The sequence below is a fragment of the Marmota flaviventris genome, chromosome 10 (genome assembly GCF_047511675.1).
Source record: "Marmota flaviventris isolate mMarFla1 chromosome 10, mMarFla1.hap1, whole genome shotgun sequence".
Lineage (NCBI taxonomy): Eukaryota > Metazoa > Chordata > Mammalia > Rodentia > Sciuridae > Marmota > Marmota flaviventris.
This window is the reverse complement of record NC_092507.1, coordinates 77,317,297-77,339,581: the sequence shown is the minus strand read 5'-3', so window position 1 is coordinate 77,339,581 and position 22,285 is coordinate 77,317,297. Positions and strand designations below refer to the sequence as shown.

At 35.0% G+C, this 22,285-nt stretch overlaps 1 protein-coding gene across 10 annotated transcripts in view; it reads left to right on the top strand.

The window, feature by feature from the left end:
* Positions 1-1,200: 1,200 nt before the first annotated feature.
* The window catches only part of Znf644 (zinc finger protein 644), a 93,067-nt gene continuing 71,982 nt past the window's right edge, over positions 1,201-22,285 (top strand). For 2 of the 10 annotated variants that reach the window (XM_071618038.1, XM_027935195.2), the window contains exon 1: positions 1,372-1,666. The gene's annotated coding sequence lies outside the window, so the exon portion shown is untranslated. The other 8 variants (XM_071618037.1, XM_071618032.1, XM_071618034.1 and 5 more) reach the window with 7 other exon arrangements.

Here is a 22,285-nt window from a genome sequence, read left to right as displayed (position 1 = left end):
TTATACACAGATTTATATTTTATTGTTTGCACCTTAGTGTAAATGAAGAAGGAAAACTTGCATTTTGGAAAAGCCCAGAGAGCTGGGAGTCTTTAAGAAAATTACCTAACCTCTTTTTGCCTTATTAGGTTGTAATAAAATTGAACAAGTAAGAAAAATGCCTGGTACAGTGTGAGCTATTATTTTTAACTAATGAAGAAATTAATGTTGTCAACATCTTTGTTTGAAATCTGTTTGCTTAATTTTCAATCCATAGGAAAGAGTTTTTCATTCTTGTTAAGTAAATGCAATATTTCTCTGAATGCCAATAACATCTTGAGGGTTTAGAAGAGCATAGTTTGTCATAACTGCTGAACTAAATTTTTAAAAAATTTATTTATTTATTTATTTGGTGAGGAAACAGGTTCAGAGAAGTCAAAGAATTTAAGGCAGGACAAGCAGATTTCTCAGGCACTTTTGCTTCATCTTAAAAGTTTGCAACTCCTTGCTTGCTCATGTCAAAACCAAAATTCCCCATCAGCGTTTCAGAATCTGAGGCTAATGTTTGCTATAAAGGAAGATTTATAGAACCCTCTGGGGATCTACTGATTCTTCCAGAGGGTTAACTAGCACCTAGATGCTTTTTATGTAACTTCAGTTTGGAGAACCATGACACAGTAATGTAGAAAGCACCCTCAAAGAGGCAAGCTGAACCAAACCCAGGACATCTTTTAGGGTAGGCTGTCCTGGTGATTGACATGGCACACTTGATGCTTTGCACAGCCATCATGCATCAATCAATCGGACCCCTGAAGATCTTAAAACCTTCCTCTGCCATTACTCCACAGTTATGACTGCCAAATAGTGCGTTCTTTAGTTGTTTTCCTCAACAACAGTAAAATAAAGGGGATTCTGGCTCATTAGTGGTTGTGGAAACCAAACATGGGCCTGTTCCACCTTAAAGGGCCTAGGCATGCCTAGTGTTTGGGTCTTGCAGAGTTTGGGCACCACCATATTTGGAGCGTGCCTACTTTGGGGCGGGAACCTCCTTGGGAGTGATTAGGTCAGCGCTGGGGGAGGTGACCTTGTTTGGTTTCTGGCACCCGAGAACAGTGGTGCACTGTTTCTGCTGCCCCCATTTGTCTAATTGGCCCAGACACTCCACCAGCCGAAGCTGCCCAGGAGCTCCTCGCTGGCCACCCCCGCGGCCCGCGGCGGGCAGAGGCGGGAAAGCCGCGCGCCTGCGCCGTGGGAACCGGGGCCGGAGGCGAAAAGCGGGGAGCGGAGGGGGGCCGTTGGAGCCGAGTAGCGTACTGAGCGGCGTGTGACGCGGGGACGCCGCGCGCTCCCAACGTCGCCCCGGTTTGACGCACACGGCACCAAACTGTGAGTTTCAGGGGTTATTTGGTCGGATTAGCTAGGACCCGAGTGGGTTTCGGGCCTCAGGGCTGTGGCGGCGGCGGGACTGAGGGTGGCGGAAGAAGTTGGGGGACCCGGCCTCCGGCGCTCGGGCCCGGGGAGCTACGCCCTAGGCTGGGTCCCAACCATCCAAAAGGACGCATTTTGCCGCACAGGCTAAGATGGCGGCGGCGGCCGAGGAGGCGGAGTTGGTGCTACACAAGGAGCCCGGGCCCCGGGTTCTGGGAGGCGGCGGCCGCAGCGGCCGCGGGGGGCCGCGGAGCCTGAGGTGAGCGGCGGCCGCCGCCGCTGGGCGGGACTCGGAGGGGGCGGGGGGGGCCTTTCCCCTGCAGCGTTGGAGAATCCGGTAGCGGACACAAAGGGGCTGAGCTGGGCACTAGACTTGGGGGTTTTGTTTAGTCACATGAAGCCGAGCAGCCAGTGAGCAGTAGGGGGAAGGGGCTGAGATCAGGCGGCTTGAGGAGCCTGGCAGTCGCCATTGCAATGCACTGAGTAACGGGGCGGTCCGAGAGCAGTCATCAGCCGCTCTCCGCGAGGCTGCTTCGTCCCGGCCAGAGGCGCCGGCTCTGGCGTTAATTGTACACACCCCTCCCCTGGCTTGGGACTGGACCGCATAGCTCTCCCCTCCTCCCGTTCTGCAACATCTTGTGCCGCTAGGTGCCTGGGAAGTAACAGCAAGAGGTAAATCGCTCGAAGTGTTTGGGTTGCCAGGGGCTCGGTGGGTGTCCAGCTAAAGCTTTTTGCCTCTCCAGGTCTGATTCCCTGGCCTTTGTGTCCCTGGGAGCTTAATCTCTGCCAGAGGAAAGCAGGTGTGCTCCACTTCTCCCGTGAACCTGAAGATGAGTTGCCCCAGACCCTTCTCAGTGATTGGAAACTTAGGTGGTGGAGCTAAAGGTTTCTTGTTACCAGACTTCCACAGACGACTCTCGTGTTGGGATCCATCCATGGTTTAGCAACATTAGTGGAAAAGTTTTCTTGAACTGTTTTAAGTAATATTGACTTAAGTATAGTAGTTATAAAACTTTTATGTTTAGACTTCAGATTTTGTGGGATCAGTAAACTCAACGAGGGGATACACATAACTTGGGTCCTGAAATGAGGGTCCCGTTTTGTATACAAGTTAATACTTTTTACAGAGATACCCAAACACTGTCTTCTATTTTGGCCTTTCCTGATTAATGCCAAGCTTGGTGCATCTGGGTGATGATATAGATTTGCCTTAATCATATATTACATCTCTGCAGTAGCTTACGTTAGTTACATTATTTGGTCCCACAAGAAGGAAAGCATTTCAAAAAAATAGACATCTAAAGTTCCTCAAAGAAAGGAAATCGGCTCTTTGCCTTCAGTGCCATGTGTAAGTATCAAGGGAACTTGACATCTGCAATATCGTATTTGGTAGGTTTGGTAAGAAGAAATTATTTTTATAATTTAACTTAGATATAGGTGAAACGTGACTGCCAACTAGTATTAATGCAGCGGTATATATTGCTGTTAAAATCATGGCTGTATAAGTTTTAGAATTTCTAATTTATTATAATAAGTTATAATAACAAATCATATATTTGAATAAACTAATAGTGAAGTACAGATTTCAATACTGAAGTACAGATTTTGTCTTTGCCATTAACAAAGTAATCACTTGAAGGTATAGATAAACGCATTTAGGTCACTAATTTAAATTTGTATTCAAGATGAAATTTAAACTTTTCAACATTCCTTAAAACTTTAATTTTCTTTTTTTTTGAGATATCTATTTTCTCTTTCATAGTTTTTCTAGTAGAGTGTGATCTTAACTGTATTAATGAATAGAAGATATATTATTAACATTAGAAAATGTATTCCTAGATTATATAGTTTTACAGTGAGGGAATCTCAAAGAACCAGTATGCATACCCCCTTTCTTACAATATCTGAGGATAATTAAATTAGTTGCATAATGAAAAATCAATCTTTCAACTTCTGTTGCATTGCTGTTTTCATTTGTCACATTGCTTGGATGAGAAGGTGAATATCTGCAAATAATGGTTAAAAGACTCAACAAGGGAGAATTATTGAGAGTACTTGTTAATTAAATGCTATCACATTAACGAGAACTTCTGTGACAGTAAGTTAAATTTAATGTTATATGTTAGGTGACTTTGTTTATAAAGTGACTTTCAGTGAAATCCAGATACAAAATACAGAAATTTCAGAGCAGTGTTGGTTATGAATATTGAGATTTTCTGAAAGCATACTTGACCCAGAAATTTAAAAATTCAACAAGTTTCTTGGAAAGTTTGAGATAACTTCCATTATTACCTAAGAAATGAGAGATGCTAAAAACAACAGTGCTTTTGATATGATAAGTGAACATGCCACTCACACTCTTTTTAAAACAACTTTTAAGAGTACTGCTGCTCCTGTTGCTGCTGAGTAGTGTATCTCTCTGTCAGGTCTGTGAGGAAATTCAGCAAGTCGTAAAATCATTTGTGGTGAATCCCACAGTGATCTTTAACTTTTTGGATGCCAGATTTGACAAACACAGTTAAATTGTTTTGACTCTTTTACAGTTCATTTATGAACTTTTAAATTATTTTTTTTCATAAGAAAGTTAATAAGGTATTTCATAATTTTCAACACTATGTGAATGGATTTAATTGCAAGGTAGTCTTGGGCCAGTGGCCCAAGAGGCTGAGACTGGAGGAATGCAAGTTCAGGGACAGCCTGAGCAATTTAGGGAGGCTCTGCCTCAAAATAAATAAATAAATAAATTGCATATTAGTCTTGTGATAATTAGGGTTATACTTTTAGATTATTTGTAATTATAAAGTGGGTCTGTAACTGTAAACTTTAAATGCTTTCCAGGTTTAGTTTGTGTTGGAGTTTCTTGGGAGGTAGAGTTTTGGTTGAATTGAGAATGTAATGGGCAGCAAAAAGGGAAAAGACTCAAGGAAAGTGTCAAGATGATGTGATTTAGAGAAAGTTCAGGTACTTCTGTCATCCTAAACACACTATTAGTTGTTTAGGGTTATTTTCTTTTCTGCACATGTGACTGGGAGAAAAAGAGTGGATCTTAGTCTTGTGGGAATGCATTTCTCTCAGCATTCTTTCAGTAGCATCTCAGAACTGCTTTTCTGTCAATAAGGAAGTTGTAGCTTGCAGCAAACAAAAACTAGCATGTTGAATTATCCAACCCTAATTTGTAGAAAACCCGTTATGCAGGCCTTTAAAAAAAAACTGTTTTCAAGTGTCTTTGAAATGATAACCTCGTGAAATAAAACATGGGGATGAATGGTGGGTACTATAATAATTTAGGTAAATATTCAAATGAACTCAGCATTTTTAAATTTAATGGCTCTGGTATAGAGAATGTGTTTTGTACAAGGAGAGTCTTAATATTGAACAAAATCATGAGTTGTAGCTTTGAAGTAGCTCAAAAGGTGGTGTTTTTGATTCAGATTTATTAGTGGGAGATAGCTGCTTTTAATAGTGTAAACTATACCATTGAGTTTTAAAAAAATGATACTAGTTCTAGCTCACCCTGCTGGTTGGCTCATCTATTTGTCCTTTTCCTTATTTTAAATACTATATGAGACTTAGAGGATAATGGAACACAAAATTCAATTCATCTTCAGAAAGATGAAAAAGTAATTTTCTCATCTCTCAGGCGTCAATTATACCACTATTAAATTTTTTCTCAGATTTTTTATTCTCATAGTTAAACTGTGGAGTTACTTCCTTTATGAACTTACTGAAAGCTCATGTAGTTATGGAGTTAGTATGTTTCTGTATTTTTAAGTTTAGAATAAACACTTTGACAATTGTGAGATAAACTTCCAAGAGGAGAAAAGCAAAGGTCAAGGAGCCTGATGGGTAGAAGTAGTAGCAGAGCAAACTTTTGGGTGGGGGAAAGTGAGACTGGATTAAGGTTAGCTTTTTTTTAAGAAATTTCCTTTTCACTCTTATACTAATCTTTGTCTACCTCTTCGGTTGTAGCCTTCCCATATCATTTAGAATTCTTGGATCTGTGATTTTGTAATGAAAGTATAAATAAATGATTTGTTCCATGAAGTTTGAAAATGAAGTTGGTTAGAGTGTTACAGATTTATCGTAGTAAGTTTTTCAGTATGTGTATTTGTATAAGTTGAAAATACAGTGCCGTAAAAACTGATGCTGGGGAATGAACTGAAGACCTTGGGCATGCCAGGCACTCATTCTATCACTTAGCTATACCCCAACCCTGTGAAGTGTATAAGTTGTAGAAGCATAAGTGTTAAGAGCCAAGCAGACATGTGAAAGTAAAAAAACACCTAATAAAGTGTTAGGATTAAAGCACAATTTATAAAGCCTGCTTACACATATCCTATCAATATTTAATTTTTAAAAATTAATATTTTAGTCCTTTCTTCATGGAGTTTATTTTACTTAGAAGCTTATTGTATACATGCACACGTATTAGTTTCTTGAGGAAGATATTAAGTGTAACATGTATTTTCAGAGTACCATTTGTTAAGGAGAAAGGGTGATTCCCAATTTATTGTTGAATAGTTTGTGAAGATAGATAAAAGCCTTGAGTTGAAATTGTCTTTGCTTACTACCAACATATTGAATATTTTATACACACACATATATACATATTCATATAGAATCACACTCGGCCTTTGTCTTTATGCATGTATAAAGAGACAGTAAGGGATAAGGTGGGAGTCTTGAAGTAAAATTGGCAGTGTTCAAATTTAGCAGTGTGAGCACTGGGCAAGTGGATTTAACCATAATACTATTTTTGTAGAGGTTTAGGGTTCTAATTTCAGAATTCATGAAAAGTCCTTAGCTTTCTGGTACATAATGAATGCTGAGTAAGTATTAGCTGTTAAAATAATAATAATAGTTATTAATATTGTTTATTCTTTTAAAAAAATAGCTTAAATTTCCATCTGTACCTATTTGAAATTGTATGCTTTTGCTAATATTCCATTTTTAGGCCGTGTCTCTAAAGATGGGGTTATTATAAAGATAGTGAGAGATAGGCATCAAAGTGTGCCTTCTCTGATTCTAGAACAAATCCTGTAACCAGGTTAAATATTTCAGCAGTGCATTCCATTTTTTTTTTTGATTGCAAGCTGATGAGAAGATGTACTGGGGAATGAGTACATTTTAGTGGAAGTTATTTCTTAACCAGGTGTTTGTCTTTGTTACAACATCCTAAGTTTCTTCATTTACCTTTAAATTTTTGTGCATGAGTGTGGGAGTTCCCATTAGTAAAGAGAGTGACTTGTCTATGTGTATCTGTATGTAACACACATATAAACCCTAGATACAAGTGAGGAGTGGCTGTCATTGTAGCTAGATTGAGTAGGAGAATGTAATTTTTTTCATTGGATTGTCTCAGGGGAATTTCTTCAAACACAGCATTAACTTTTGCTGTTTTCTTCTCTACACTTTTTGTTTGTTTTCTTTTTTGTATGTCTGTACTGGCATAGTATTAGTTATCTTTTTTCCCCCTTTAATTTTTTTTTCTACTGTCCATCTCCCCATCACAAAGACATTAGATCAGACATGGGTAGGCATAAAAATGCTTTTATAAGATTAAGTTTTAAAACCAGGAGACAAAAATTACAAATTGTACAATAACATGGTAAAAGGATAGACATATAGGAAGATGAGAAGGCAAGAAAAGAAAGGCCTTGAATCTAGAATCAAGATACAGTCAGGTTCAAACTTGGCTGCTATTTACTGCCTGTATGATCTGAGTCTGAAATTTGTTATTTTGGGGGGGCTAGATTTAGAAAAATCACAAATGTAAACAAATTAGAATTTTTAACAGTTGTAAAAGATAGTAAAAATAATTTTAAGTTCACATAAGGAGGGGTGTGAGTATGAAATACTAGAAGTTTCATTTATGCTTAAAAAGTATTTTCTGCAGTTTGGAAAATGAAGCAAGGGAAGTCACCCTTAAACTTGGCACTGTTACTTAGTTTTCAGTATTAAAGGAAAAGGAAGTAACATTGATGTTAATTAAATATTGGCTATGTAATTAAACATCTATATGCTACATTTAATAATGCTGTGGTATATATATTCCTGTTTTACTGACGAGGAAACAAATTTCAGACTCAGGTCATGCAGGCAGTAAATAGTAGCCAAGTTTGAACTTGACTGTATCTTGATTCTAGATTCAGAGCCTTTCTTTTCTTGCCTTCTTGTCTTCCTATGTCTATCCTTTTACCTTGCTAAGGTACAATTTGTGATTTTTATCTCCTGGTTTTAAAATTTAACCTTATGAAAGCATTTTTATGCCTACCCATATTTCAAGTGATGTCTTATTGCCCACATTGTTTATTCATAATACCATATAAAGGCTCTTTGTCCTAGCTGCTGGACATTGGTACAATGATAATGGCTAAAATGGAAGCTGCCTTTTTTGTTACTGAGTTATTAAGCTGAATAAAATCAAGCTTAATCAACTAATTCTCAGTGGATTAGAATTGCTACAGGTTTAATTATATGTCTGTCTTTTCTGGTGGAACATTAACTTAAAATTTGTTATAAGTAAAAATTCAGATGACATTCAATTTATTGTTATCTGAAAACAATATTTCTTACATTTTTATGTTTTGAAATGCCTTTTATTGTTAAAAATCATTAAAATGGCCAGGTATGGTGGCATATGTGTTCAATCCCGGCTATTTAGGAGGCTTAAGTAGGAGGATCACAAGTTTGAAGTTAGCCTGGGCAACTTAGTGAGAGCTTGTTCCAAAGTTAAATAAAATAAAAGGACTGGGGATTACCTCAGACTTTGAGATAGTCCTAATACATATATCTTTTAAAAGGACTTGAATTGATCTGGGGATGTAACTCAGTGGTAAAGCTTTTGCTTGGCATACATGAGACTTTAGGTTCATTCCGCAGTAAACTCCCCTTCCCCAATATCATTAAAATAATATTAAATTTAAATAGAATTTAAGTGCTCATTTAAAGTCTACAGAGATATTTAGTTCTTATCAGTAATTCCTGATACAAAAATATTTAATTTATTTTGAAAAGATTAGCTTAAAATTGAATTCTTATACTTTAATTGGGAGGCTGACATATATTAAAAGATAATATGTGGGACATCATGATTATAATTGCGATTGTATACTTGAAAATTGCTTAGAGTAGTATATTTTAAATGTTCTGACTACAAAAAGTACTTGAAGTAGTGCATTTCTTAATTAGGTCAATTCAGCTATCCTGCATTGTGTAGCTATTTTGAAATGTGTTATATGCCAAATATATAATATGTATAGTTTTGTTAATTAAAAAAGAAAAAGAGGAAAGAAGAAAAAATAATTTATGGGGCATTTATAAATAGATTTTAATAGATTATTATTGCCCAAAAGAATATAAGTTGAGCCACAAACACAACTTAAATTTTCTATAGCCACATTAAAAAAAGGAAATGGGTGAATTTTATTAACATTTTATTTAACCTAGTGCATCCAGAATATGTCATTTCAACATACAAACATAATTGAAATATTTTTTGTTCTTTTTTATATAAGTCTTTAAAATTTATTATTTAAAGCATACCTCAATTCAGACTAGCTAGACTTCAGGTTTAAGAGCCACATAATGGTTACTGTATTTGACAGTAAGTATTGTATAGCAAGTCTTGTTAGAAGTATGGAGAAAAAGGATAAAGTAGAAATTGAACTGAACCTTAAAGGATGACTGAGAAATGGGAATGCTTGAGAAGAATCTTTCTGTAAAGAATTGATGGGAATTAAACCTGGTAACAGAATGGCTTGAATCCAATTTAGGAAATTTGGTGTTTGTGTATGTGGTGGTGGCGGGGAGGGGTCTGTGTGTATGTGGTTGGAGGGAATATATTGGACTGTGCCTAATCCCTGAGTACTTTATGAATATTGGATTAATGTTTTAGATTAATATATGGAATAAGAAAAATGTTGAAAAAATAATAATAAAGTTTTGTGGATCTTCATAGGTAAAAGAGTTTCATTTAGGGAATATTGTGTTCTATGATATGATGGAGATTGATTAAACCAGAATTGAAGAAGGGTTTTTAGATTTGGCCATTATTGGTGACTTGTTTATAAATGTTTTATTTGTAAGTTACATACATTGATGTATACAGATTTTATGAGTACAACTTAGTGAAATTTTACATGTAAAAAATATACAGGGAACTTCTTCCTAGATCAAAATATAAAATACTTTCTGCAAGGAAAAGTGCCTTGTGCCCCTTTGTAACCCCACTGTAGAAGTAACTAACCATTGTGTTGGCCTCTTTCACCATAGAGTAGTTTTTCGTGTTTCCAGACTTGATTTATGTTCAATTTTTTTCTCCTGTCTAAGGGCAGTAAGAATTGATGAGGGGCTGAGGTTGTGGCTCAGCGGTAGAGCACTTGCCTAGCATGTGTGGAGCCCTGGGTTTGAGCCTCAACACCGCAGAAAATAAATAAACAAAATAAAGGTATTAAAAAAAATATCTGAATCTCTCTTTTTTGTTCCTATTTGGCATTGTGTGAATCTGGAGGTAAATCAGGTGATAGTTGGTATTGTGATCCTTCTGATTTTTTTTTTTTCAGTGTGGTTTATGTTACGATCAGAAAGATGCTTCTGAGTTTTCATTACTAGTTACCCTTTAGAGGTTAGTTTTGTGCCCTGAAAATTTGTTTAGAATGCAGAGATTTGCATTGCCTCCACAGATAATATAGTTATTTGGCTTATTTTCATTACAGTATTCTCTAGGCATATAGCCAAGTAGTAGATGGAGGAGATCTTGGATTGCCTCCATGTACAGATGCCTTTTGGAGCCTCTTAAATAGTAGTTGCGAGGCATTATGTAAGTTAGCTTTCAGGCATTTAAGGTTGCTTAATAAGGTACTTGAGTATTTCTTATGTGATTATAGAGATAGGAATAAATTGGTGCACTTCTTTATATAGTAAGCATCTACCTCTCAACCAGAAAGATTGGACATTTTGTTTATGCATAACTAGAATGTTACCAAACAGATCATTGCACAAAAGTTTGAATGGCAAAGGTCCTTGAAGGCTTTATAATTGAGAATTGAAATGGAATTGTTGACCATGATTTCTACTTCAGTGCTTGAATTAGTTTTTTTAAAAAATGTAATTAATAATTAAAACATTATTGTTAAATTGGTGCTTTTGGGAGAAAGAAGTTTTCTGAAAAGTGAATTACTTACAATGCAATGGTAAAAAGTACACAACAATGAAAATATGTGTCTTCAAATTCTAGTATACCTGCTTTGGAGGATTGGATATTTTGTAAATTGTGTGCAAACTGCCGTGAAAAAGATTACCTCATTAATACTTGGATTATGAATGCTTTTTGAGATTATGAGTGAAAAATTTTAAAAAGAAGTTTTATCTTGGAATTTTTATTAATATATTTTTGCTCTCAGAATTTTAATAGTTATCTTGAAGAAATGATAAAACCACATGTTAACTTTCTTAATGTAGGTTTTGTGAAGTATAAAAGATTAAAACAAAATTGGTTAGATAGACATTGAAAAAATACTTCTTTATCTCCCAAATATTAAGACTTTATGTGTAGCTTTTGAGGGCTAGATTTAGAAAAATGACAAACATAAACCAATTAGAAGTGTTTCTAATTACAGCTTTAAGACTTCTGTGAGTAGAAAAAATTATTTCTAGAATTATTCTGTATTTTCACGTTTTGATAAAAATGAATATTACATTTGAATTTTATTTGGGGAGATGTTTAACTTTTTAAAAAAATTTTTTTTTTTTTTTAGAGAGAGGGAGGGAGGGAGGAGGGGAATTGTCTAATACAGGCATTGTCCTTGGTTAAATCAGGGTGTTTTGTTTTTAGGTACCAGATTGAACCCAGGGGAAATACTACCACTGAGCTACATACACCCTGTCCCTTTTTCTTTTGAGGCTGGTGATGCTACATTGCTGAGGCTGGATTTGAACTTGCTATCCTCCTGTCTTAGTCTCCTGAGTCTGTTGGATTATAGGCATGTACCATGTCACCCAGCCTAAATGGAATCTGTTTTAAATAAAAAATAAACTTGATAAGATGATGGCATGAGCTGGAGGGTTAGGAATTAAAAATACGGGGTCTACTGAAGTTCATTGGCCAGAATAACATGAAGAAATATGAAAAAGATTAGCAGCTAGGTAAAACAAGATTGGAAAACAGATTGACATGAAGAATGCCAGTTAGAGGTCTTGGTGGTTGAGGGAGGGTGTATTATTAAGAGGTAGTTTTAAAATATTGTGACTCCTCAAATTTGTATTGCAGAAGTAAAAATGAAACAATGTTATCTTCTCCTTTTCAAAGTATTTACTCAGAAAATTTACATTATTACATTATTGAGATACACCTGCTTTTTTTTTTTTTTTTTTTTAATTTTTTATTGTTGGCTGTTCAAAACATTACATAGTTCTTGATATATCATATTTCACAATTTGATTTTGCCTTAAAAAACTCACTGATTTGAGGCTGGGTGTGCTGTCCTGTGTCTGTAATTCCAATGGCTTGTGAGACTGAGGCAGAAGGATTGCAAGATCAAGGGCAGCCTCAGCAATTTAGGGAGGGCCTAAGCAATTTAGTAAGACTCTTTGTCTCAAAATAAGAAAGGACTGGGGAGATATGTGATTCAGTGGTTGAGCACCCCTGGATTCAGTCCCTAGTACCAGAAAAACAAAAAAAATACCTTTACTGGACTTTCTTCCTGTTAAGTTTGGTTTGAGGATTAAGTAAAACCAAAGAAAATTATGCTGTAATTGCTGGTATTTTTAAGTAAAAAGTGTTTTAGATGAATGGTAAGAAGAGCTTATAATTGTAATGCCATATTTTGAGTTATTCTTTTAGCCATGGTTTAAGAGTCTTAATTGATAAAGGAACTAGTGGGAAAACAGGAGGTAGTAAAAGTTAATCTAGAGGCTGAGGCTGTAGCTCAGTGGCAGAGTACTTGCCTAGCATGTGTGAGGGAGGCACTGGGTTCTATCCTTAGCACCACATAAAAATGAAACAAAATAGAGACATGCCGTCTATCTACAACTACAAATTTTTTTTAAAAAAAGTTAATCTGATTATTATTGTTTACATTTGTTTTCAAATAGATATTTGTTTTAAAACTTAGGAATATTTAGGAATACTGTTTTCATAGGGAAAAAAAATTCTTAAATTGTAATTCCCATTGGACAGTAGTACTTTTTTTTGGTACCAGGGATTGAACTCAAGGGCACTCAGCCACTGAGCCACATCCCCAGCCCTGTTTTGTATTTTACTTAGAGACAGGGTCTCACTGAGTTGCTTGGCAGCCATCATTGTCTCAGCCTCTAGAGCTGCTGGGATTACAGGTGCGCCCTGCAGATACTAGTACTTTTTGATAATGAAAATGTCAGATGTTTGTTCTCACTGAAGAGCTCCTAAATTGAATGTACATTTTGTTTTAAAATGAGTAAGTATCATTCTAAAATGGAAGAATTATAAAAATTCCAACAGTAATATAATTTTACAAATCTTTTATTTTTAAGAATTAAGAAACAGAAAAAAGTTTGTTAATGGAATCTTAAGAGTTTTAATGTATATTTTAGTTTTAATATAACAGATTTACATTTTAACCATTCTCACAGTTATAGTTCTAACTTCAGTTAGTAAAGATTTTGTAATAATGAGATTTTAGGGATACAATTATATAGGGCTAGGTTACCTATTTTGGGAAATCAGCTAAGTTGAAAGATTGTCTCCTGCCATCATTGGGAACTAGAGATTTCATCTGCATATCTGAAATTCGCGGTTAGGGGGGGTCTTTGTATAGATAGTATTGGTGAGAACAGGAGACAGCAATATTAATTAACTGTTCTCATTATCCCCATGAACTGGTGGTACGGGAATAGGGAATAGGAAGCTTTCCTGAAAGCCCTATTCTGAATTCCTTAAATAGAGCCTAGTTTGTTTATACCTCTCTGTGAATCATGATTCTTGCTGATAGGCCCACCCTTACTTGCTTACTCTGCCTTGGATAACAGTAAGCTGAAAGGCAATGAAAATATTACTACATGCAAGAGGAGAGGTTAACAGTTTGAAAGTTTGAAAGGGATGGGGACTCGGAAGCTATTCCAGATACACTGATACTATTGGAACAGCTTATGTAGAAAAGAAATGGAAGAGATAGAGATACTTCAGTGGCTGTGACTTTTCATGCTATGCAGTGAATGTCTTATGGTAGCAGCGCTAGTAAGAGTGAACAACAACAAAAAAAGAGTTAAACCAAATGTAGACACCCTTTAGTGGGGTATTGTTTGACTTAACACCTTCTGGTTCATGTTACCCACTTATGGGTTTAATTGCTCTTCCAACAGCTTTTTAATTTAACTAGCATTGATTTGTTCACCCTGTCTCCTTTAAAGAGTGAATTAAAAATTTTGTGTTTTATAAGTCTAACCTAAACACAGTAACACAAATGTCGAAAATCAGGAAATGGAAAAAATATACTAAACTGGCAAGCCAAGAGTAAGGTAACATTGTCGATACCAACCAAAGGATAATTCCAAGCCAAAACAATTACGTGAATAAAAGAATAGTTAATTAAAAGGTTTACTAAATAATATCAAGTTTGAATTTTATTTTTTAATATTTATTTTTGAGAAGTAGTTGGACTTAATACTTAATCGAACCCAGGGCCTTGCATGTGCTAGGTGAGCACTCTACCGCTGAGCCACAACCCAGTCCTCAAGCTTGCATTTTATGTGATAACCAAATAACTTTGAAGCATGCAATAGAATTTCTTTAGAGAAATTGGTAGTTTAAATCTTTTCAGATTTTAATTCACCTTTTAGAATTTTATAGTTAGAACAAAAAGTAAGGCTGTAAAGATTTGAATAGTAATATGTTTTCTTTACTAAGGGATGTCAGATTTTGTTCAGAATAGAGAATACACATTCTTTTAAAATTACTTTGATTTTTAAAATTGTATATTAGGCCTCAAAGAATTCTTTATTTGGGTTTTATATAAGAGAATTTGTATATGTCAGTATTGTTTACAACAGTATAGTAAAAATATTAAAGTCAAAATAATAGCAACTACTTAGATTATGAAAACCCTATATCCTACTGGAACAAGTTCATACTCTTGAAATAAATAACAGTGAGGAAATGGCACATCAAACTGATGAGATGAATATTCATTTAAGCATGGTAGATTAAATAGACATTTACATTGTTTGCCATCAACCTCCTAATAGAATTTTAAAAAGGCACAGAGTCTTAAGGACAAAAAACCCCCCAAAAAACAAAAAAAGTGGGTGATCACAGAAGTAAAACTCTGGAAGCAGAAAAGCAACAAGTGATAAATTGCCGCAGTCTGGCTGGGCACAATTCAGGAGCCACCCCCTTCGGCTGTGGCTCTCAACAATAAGTACTGTGAAGAAAGCTAAAACTTCCACTAATGGTGTAAAAGGCCTAGAATTGGTCTGTAATTAGTTTTACAGATACCTGAGATGGCTTAGAAATTAATGGCTATGAGTACTTCTGAAAGAATTGTCCAGAAATCACTTCATCTCATAATTCATCAAATTTCTTCTTTTACATTCATTTGGAGGATCTCTGCAAAGCTCAGGTTAAGCTTGTCATACCTAAAATCGGGGGCAATTAAGTAGAAATTTATGTTAGACTGGAAGTCATCCCCAGCTGGTTCTGAAAATACGGCTGTCAGGTTGCTACCCCCAGATGTGAGATTGAAATTGTCAACCTGTATGGCAAACTGATAAAATCAGGAAAAACACCAACTAATAATAGTAGATAAGGATCCATTAGGTAAATGACCAGATTGATCATCCTCCAGTGACACTTAATCCACTACACAACACAGAATTTCAAAGCAACTTTTAAGTGCTTCACTTTAAATATGAGACTAAGGATCACCAAACATTTGAAAATAAGCTCAATATGAGAGAAAAGGAAATAGAAAACACTTTAAGAAGAAAATTTTGTTACTGCTCTCTGAGTGTAAGAGTACATTGCATCTTTCAAACAACAACTTATGCTATGAAAAACAATGCTTAGAAAACAAGGAAGTGCTTTTAGAAATAGAGGATATGGAATACTTAATAGAAGGGTTGGAAATTGGGAATATGAAACAATAGAAGAATTTGAAGATAAAGTTGAAAAAAATTTCCCACAAAGCTGGACAAGAAGCTATAAAGTAAGAGAAAATAAAATTTGAAGAACATGCTGAAGGTTCAGTATATGAAAAATAATTATACAATGGGAGAAAGAGGGTGGAGGAAATTAAAAATTGAGCAAAAACCTTGAATTTCCACAGTGAAAGGGCTCATTGGAAATAGTAGACACCAGAAATAAAAGAGGGATTGTGAAAACTTACAGGAATGGAGAACATAAAAAGGATTATAGGGCTGGGGTAGTAGCTCAGTAGTAGAGCACCTGCCTTGCATCTATGAGTCCCTGGGTTTGATAAATAAAAATAAAGATATTGTGTCCATCTACAAATAAATTTTTAAAAAAAGGATTTTAGCATCAGAAAACAGTTAATGGAATGATGTCTTCAAAATCCTGAAGGAAAGATTACTTCCAAACTATTCTTGTATACACTACCAAGCTGTCAAGTGTGGTAGTACTAACGTGAGGTTGTTAGAATATTTACTTCAAATGTATTATTTCCTAGAAAGTTGTTTGATGGGGTAAACCCAAGAGGAAGGATTCAGGAAATGGAATCATATACAGGAAAGGAGTGAAAATTTCCAGGATGGTGGTGAAGCTTGGAGAGAGAAGAATGTAATAGGTCTGAAGAGTAACCAGTTAAGATTAGGACAGGACAAATGCATCTAGATGATGTTTCTTATAGAAATGCCATGTTGCATAGCTCTTATTTGAAATGCTTGGAACCAGAAATGTTGATTTTAGAGTTTTTCAGATTTTGGAGTATTTGAATAGCCTGTACCACTTGAGGGTCAGGTACTCAAAAGTTTTAGGTTTCAAATTTTTGAATTAGGAATGCTCACCTTGTAGATGGGAATATTTGTGACTTAATTCATAGGGATATTTGTAATTTTCTTGTGCTAGGTGCCTGGTTTTGGTATGAGAGTATGTTAGCATTTTAGAATGAGTTAAGATTGGTCCAAGAATTTGAGAAGGCTGGTAAATTCTTTAAATCTAAAATATAGATTTTACTAGAGAAGCCCTTTGTCCTGGGATTTTCTTGGGATGTTTTTTGGTTACTCATTATTTTGCAAATCTAGTCAAGAGTTCCTGTGTCCTTGAATCAGTTTTGGTATGGAGAGGGCAAAAGAGGATATTAGAGGGTGAATTCAAACAAAGCATTATATGTGCCTGTATAGAAATGTCATAGAGAAACCCATTAATTTATTCGATTAACATGAGTTAATAATTATAATTTTTTAAAAAACAGGTATTTTCTAGTATACCTATTCAATCCTTTGTTTTATGCTATATATATATTTTTTTATTTTCCTAGTGGTTAATTACTTTAGTAGTATCAAGTTAATTTCAATAATTTAGAAAAATTTTCCTCTGTTTAGCTCTATTCCTTCCCCTTCCTTTGTACTATTATTATTACACAGACAACATCCTTTTGTTTTTTAAAATCCAATAGGAGACAAAGAATCACACATGGAAAAATTATACTTTTATAATTACCCATGTAGTTACTTTCACCATGTTCTGTTTCTTCACATAGATTCGAGTTAACTCTCTCTAGTATGTTTTCCTTTCAACTTGAAGACAATTTTTTAGTATTTGTGAATATCTTGATATCCTTTGGTTTTGAAAAATAGAGAATTCTTGGTTGATGGTCTTTTTCTTTTAATACTTTGAATATATTTTCCCATTGCCACCAGCCTCCATGATTTCTGTTGAAAAATGATAGTATCATTTAGAATCTTCTCTATATGTAGTAAGTTGCTTCTCTTGCCTCTTTTAGGATTCTTTGCCTTTTTACAGTCTCATTATGATGTGTAGGTGTGGATCTCAGAATTTATCTTACTTGTAGTTGCTTGAACTTTTTTGGGGGGGTGTTTAGGTAATTTTTTTTTTAAAATCAAATTTGGGGTGAATTTTTATTCACGTTTCTTAAAATTTTCCTTGTGCTCTGTTATCACCCCTTTTTTATGTAATTCTCATTATGTTATATTTAATGGGATCCTGCAGGTCTTTTAGGCCTTACACATTTTTCTTTTTCATTTGTTTTTCTTTTTGTTCCTCAGACTATAAAATCTCAATTGATATGTTTTCAGGATTACTAATTTTTTTTTCTATTGCCTATTCATATCTGTTATGCAAACCCTTTACTGCATTGTTTATTTTAGTTATTGTGCTTTTAAACTCCAAAATTTTGTTTATGTATAACTAATTAGAATAGATTTAACTGTTTATGTATAACTAATTAGAATAGATTTAACAAACAGTGGCCTGAGGTTGTGGCTCAGCAGTAGAGCATTCGCCTAGTGCATGGGTTCGAACCTCAGCACCACATAAAAATAAATAAAATAAAGGTATTGTGTCCAACTACAACTAAAAAATAAATATTTAAAAACAAACAAACAAAAAAACTCCAGAATTTTGGTCTATTTGGTTCCCATTCGTAATTTTATCTCTTATTGATAGTATGTTTCTTTTCCTCTAATCCTTTATATATGGATTTCCTTTAGTTTTTTAAAATTTATTTAAAATAATTGATTTTAAAACTTGGTCTAATTAAGTTTAATTTAATGTTTCCTTAGGAACATTTTCTTTTGACTGCTTTTTTCCTCCTGTGTGTGTAAATCATAGTTTCTTATTTTTATTTTTTGAAATGTTTTGTAATTTTTGGTTGAAACCTATATGTTTTAAATAATGTAGCAGTTTGGTAATCATATTGCCCCACCCCAGTGTTTGTTATTGTGGGTTTTAGGGATTTTTTTCTGAGTAAATTGTATAAAATCTGTATTGTCAAGAGTGGCCATTGAAATCTCTGTCCACTTAGGTTGGTGATCAGCTAGTAATTAACAGAGTTCCTTGAATTTCTCAACTGATAAATTTCCCATTGTTTTTTGAGGTTCTGTGCAACATCTTCAACACTTTTAACACTCAACTAAAAAGTTTTTAACTCTCTACTCTTCACTTTCTGCTTTTTTGGAGCCTTAGGGCTAGACAGATGTAGATACTTAGGACTTTATCAGGTCTTTCCTGGGCATGTGCACAGACCTACACATACTCAACAACGTCTTTTAGATTCTCAGGAATATGTTGAGCTTTTCAGAGCCTCCAGCTTTTGTATTTTAAAGGTTTTTTTGGGGTCTATTTTTTATCCTACCTGTTTTCCTTTGCCGCAGCCAGTTTTACTATGAAACAGTTGCTTCTTATTGTTTTTGACAAATGCTCTGGAGTTGTGTGTGTGGTTTTTTGAGGGGACAGTTTTTTATGTTGGGTGAGTTCTGAACCAGTTCAAATTAAGATAGCCTTCCATGGGCTGGGGTTGTGGCTTAGTGCATCAGTGGATAAATTCATTTGAATATATTAACTGGTAGTAGCTTTGGCAAATAGGGTATGATTGGAGGAAGTAGGTCACTGAGGGGTATGCATTTGGAGTTTATATTTTGTCCCTGGCACTTTTCAGTCTTTCTCTGCTTCCTAGTTATCACGAACTGAGCAGCTCTTCTCTGCTACACCCTTGTAGCATTTTCTGCTCACCTTTGGCCCAGAGCTTTGGAGTTGGCTGATTGTGGGCTGAACCTCTGAAACCGTGAGCTGAAATGCACTTTTCCTCCTGTAAGTTGTTCTTGTTGGTTGTATGGTTACAGGCCCACCAAACTAACTGAAACACCAAGGATCAGCTATCTGGCTTGAATAAACTGTCCTTTGGATTATGCAAACTGTTGGTTATTTTTGAGTTTAGAAAAAGTTGATTTTCCAATTTTTGACACTGTTGTTGGTTTTATGAGGATGTGATTTTGAGTCTTCCTTCTTATATATTTTTTTTTTTTTGCTGATGTCCTACTATTAAGTTTTGAGAATTATTTAATATTTTAGATGAATCTTTGGTCAAGTATGTAGTTTGCAAACATTTTCTCAAAATCTGTCACTTGTTGTTTTCATACACTGAAAAGCATATTTTACAGAGCAAATGATTTAATTTTGATGTAATCCAGTTTGTTGTTTTTTTCTTTTATGGATTGTGCTTTTGATGATATTTCTAGGAAATCTTTCATTGTCTGGATCATAATGATTCTCTCCTATCTTCTAAGAGTTTGATGGCTTTATATTTTACACTTATATCTGATCCATTTTGAGTTAGTATTGGTATAGAGATTGAAGTTCAGGTAATTTCCCCCATGTTTACATCATTCTCATTGTTCCAGCACTAATTGTTGAAAGACCCTCCTTTCCCCTATTGATGGCTTTTGCAGTTTTGTCAAAAATCAGCTGGTCGTCTTGTGTGGTTATGATATAGTTTTCAGGAGTTGTAGAGGGGATTGTCAGAGAATTGTCATTTTCTTACACAGGGAGCAGTTTTATCTAAAGTTTAAAAACAATCAAGATACTGGTTTAAGTCTATTGCTTGAAATATGAAAGGATTAGGGCAAAGTTGGTTAGTGGGTAATGCTGTCCCCCTCATCAGACATTTTCCTTTTTCCTTAGGCAACTGACATTTTGTCTTCTATTGGGGGGTGGGATGTCTTTTTGCTCTATATTTTTATCACCTAAAAATATCTTTTGAATTTTTTTTCATTTTTTAAAAATAAAATTTGTATAAATGGATCCTAGCTTCTTTTTTAATATTACATTTGTGACATTAATCTCTATTGTTGTAACTGTAGCTCATTATTGCATTGCAGTATGGTATGCTAGCTTGTGCTGCTGTAACAAAATATAAGCTCAGTATCCCTTATCCAAAATGATTTGAACCAGAAGTGTTTTGGATTTTAGACGATGATGATGATGATTGATGATTGATTTTGGGATATTTGCTTTCACTTTGAGCCCCTGGTTTTGGATTTTTGAAGTATTTCAGATTTCACAGTTTTGGGATTAGGGTGTTTAACCTGTACTATAGACTGGGTAATTTATAAACAACAGAAATGTATTCCTGTTCTGCTAAGGGCCCTCTTTCAGTTTGCAGATTGATGTTTTCGTGCTATGTCCTCACATGTGGGAACAACGGTGGGAAAATTTTCTGGATTTCCTTTTGATCCTTTTTATTCAGACTTGTATCTTCATGACCCAATTATTTTTCAGAGACTTCACCTAAAACCATCGTATTGGGGGTTAGGATTTCAATATAAGAATTTTGGGATGGAAACAAATACTTATTCCATTGTGGTCTGTTGTTAGTTTTGCTAATCATGTTGTTCAAAATTTTTGTATTTCTGCCAGTTCAGTTTCTGCATAATGATTCAATTAGAGATTTGTTGAAATCTACTGTTATGAATTTGTCTTTTTGATACTGCGGGCACAAACACAATTCGTGCTTTTCTGAAAATATCAGTTTTTTCACCTTCATTTTTTTTTTTCTGAGGATAAGCCAGTTTTTCCTTATGTTACCATTTTTCTCTGGCTGCTCTCAAGGTTTTCTCTTTAGTTTTCAGTGACTTGACTAAGATATATGTATATATGTAAAAGTAGTTCTTTGTGTTTATCTTTCTTGGGTTTGTCAAGATTCTTGGTTCTATATATATGTAAGTGCTTTTTATTAAATCGGAGAAAGTTTTTGGCCATTATTTCTTCAACATTTTTGAGGGGGCACTCTTTTTCTACCTTTTCTTTCTGGGAATTTAGTTATATCTGTGTTGGACTGTATCATAATGTCCTACTAGTTTCTGAGACTTAGAGTTTTCTTTAGTTGCTTAACTGTCTTTGGATTGTATAGTTTTATTTCCCTATTTTCAAGATTGCCATTCTTTTTAAATTTTTTGTTGAGCCTATTTGGTAAGTTTTTAGAATTTAAGTTACTGTTAAGCTTTTTATTTCTTATTGTTTCTGTTTATTTGAATATATTTTCTTTGACTTTTTGTAATATACTTTAAAAAACTGCTTTGAATTCTTTGTGTACTATCTCCAAGATTCAAGTATTCTCAAAATCAGTATATTGACTCCCTCTTTTTTCCCTTTGTGTGGGTCAGATTTTCCTGTTTCTTTGCATATCATGTCATTTTTCTTTGAAAACTGGACATTGTATATACATTTTAGTTACTGGATTTTGTTAAATGTGCTTGGTATTGGTGACCTTTATTTTGGGTAGGTAGGTAACTTGCCCAGTCTTAGAACGCAAACTTAGTTTCTCTTGAAGTATGCAGCTACTGAGATTTTTCTCTTCTGGTTTCTAGTTGTTGCTTTTTTGGCTTGGTGTCTTAGAGGTCTCTTTGTGTCTAAGATGGTTTTTATCCAATGATTTGGAGTTTATAGTCAAATTTTGAAGCTTGTGCTGTGGTTTTCTTGCTTCCAGGGATTCTACTGATTTCCTTGGGCTTGGGCTTGCGCTCTATCGTCTGGCACTTGGCTCTTGAGAGTTTTAGCTTTCTGCTGCCCAGACTACACAGTTGGGGAATGCTCTGTGTTGAAAAAACAGCCAACTCATAGAACAGCTCTGTTTTTCAAATGTAGTACTCTCTCTGGTCTCTGCTTTTTTTTTTTCCTTTCAACCCCCTCAGGTCTCCTTTATGCCTACATTGTTAGACTTCAGGTGACCTGGCACAATTTATATTCAGAACTTTTCTTTTATCCCTGTTTCCCTAGCTGCCATGTTTTTTCCCCTGTAATTTTCCAGCTGCTTTTCCAGGTCTAAACTGTGAGTCTTAGAGGGATACTATCTTTCTCCAGAGATTATTTTTATTTTGTATGTTCCAGACACTTATGGTGACTTAGAATTTGGGATTGCCTTAATTAAAT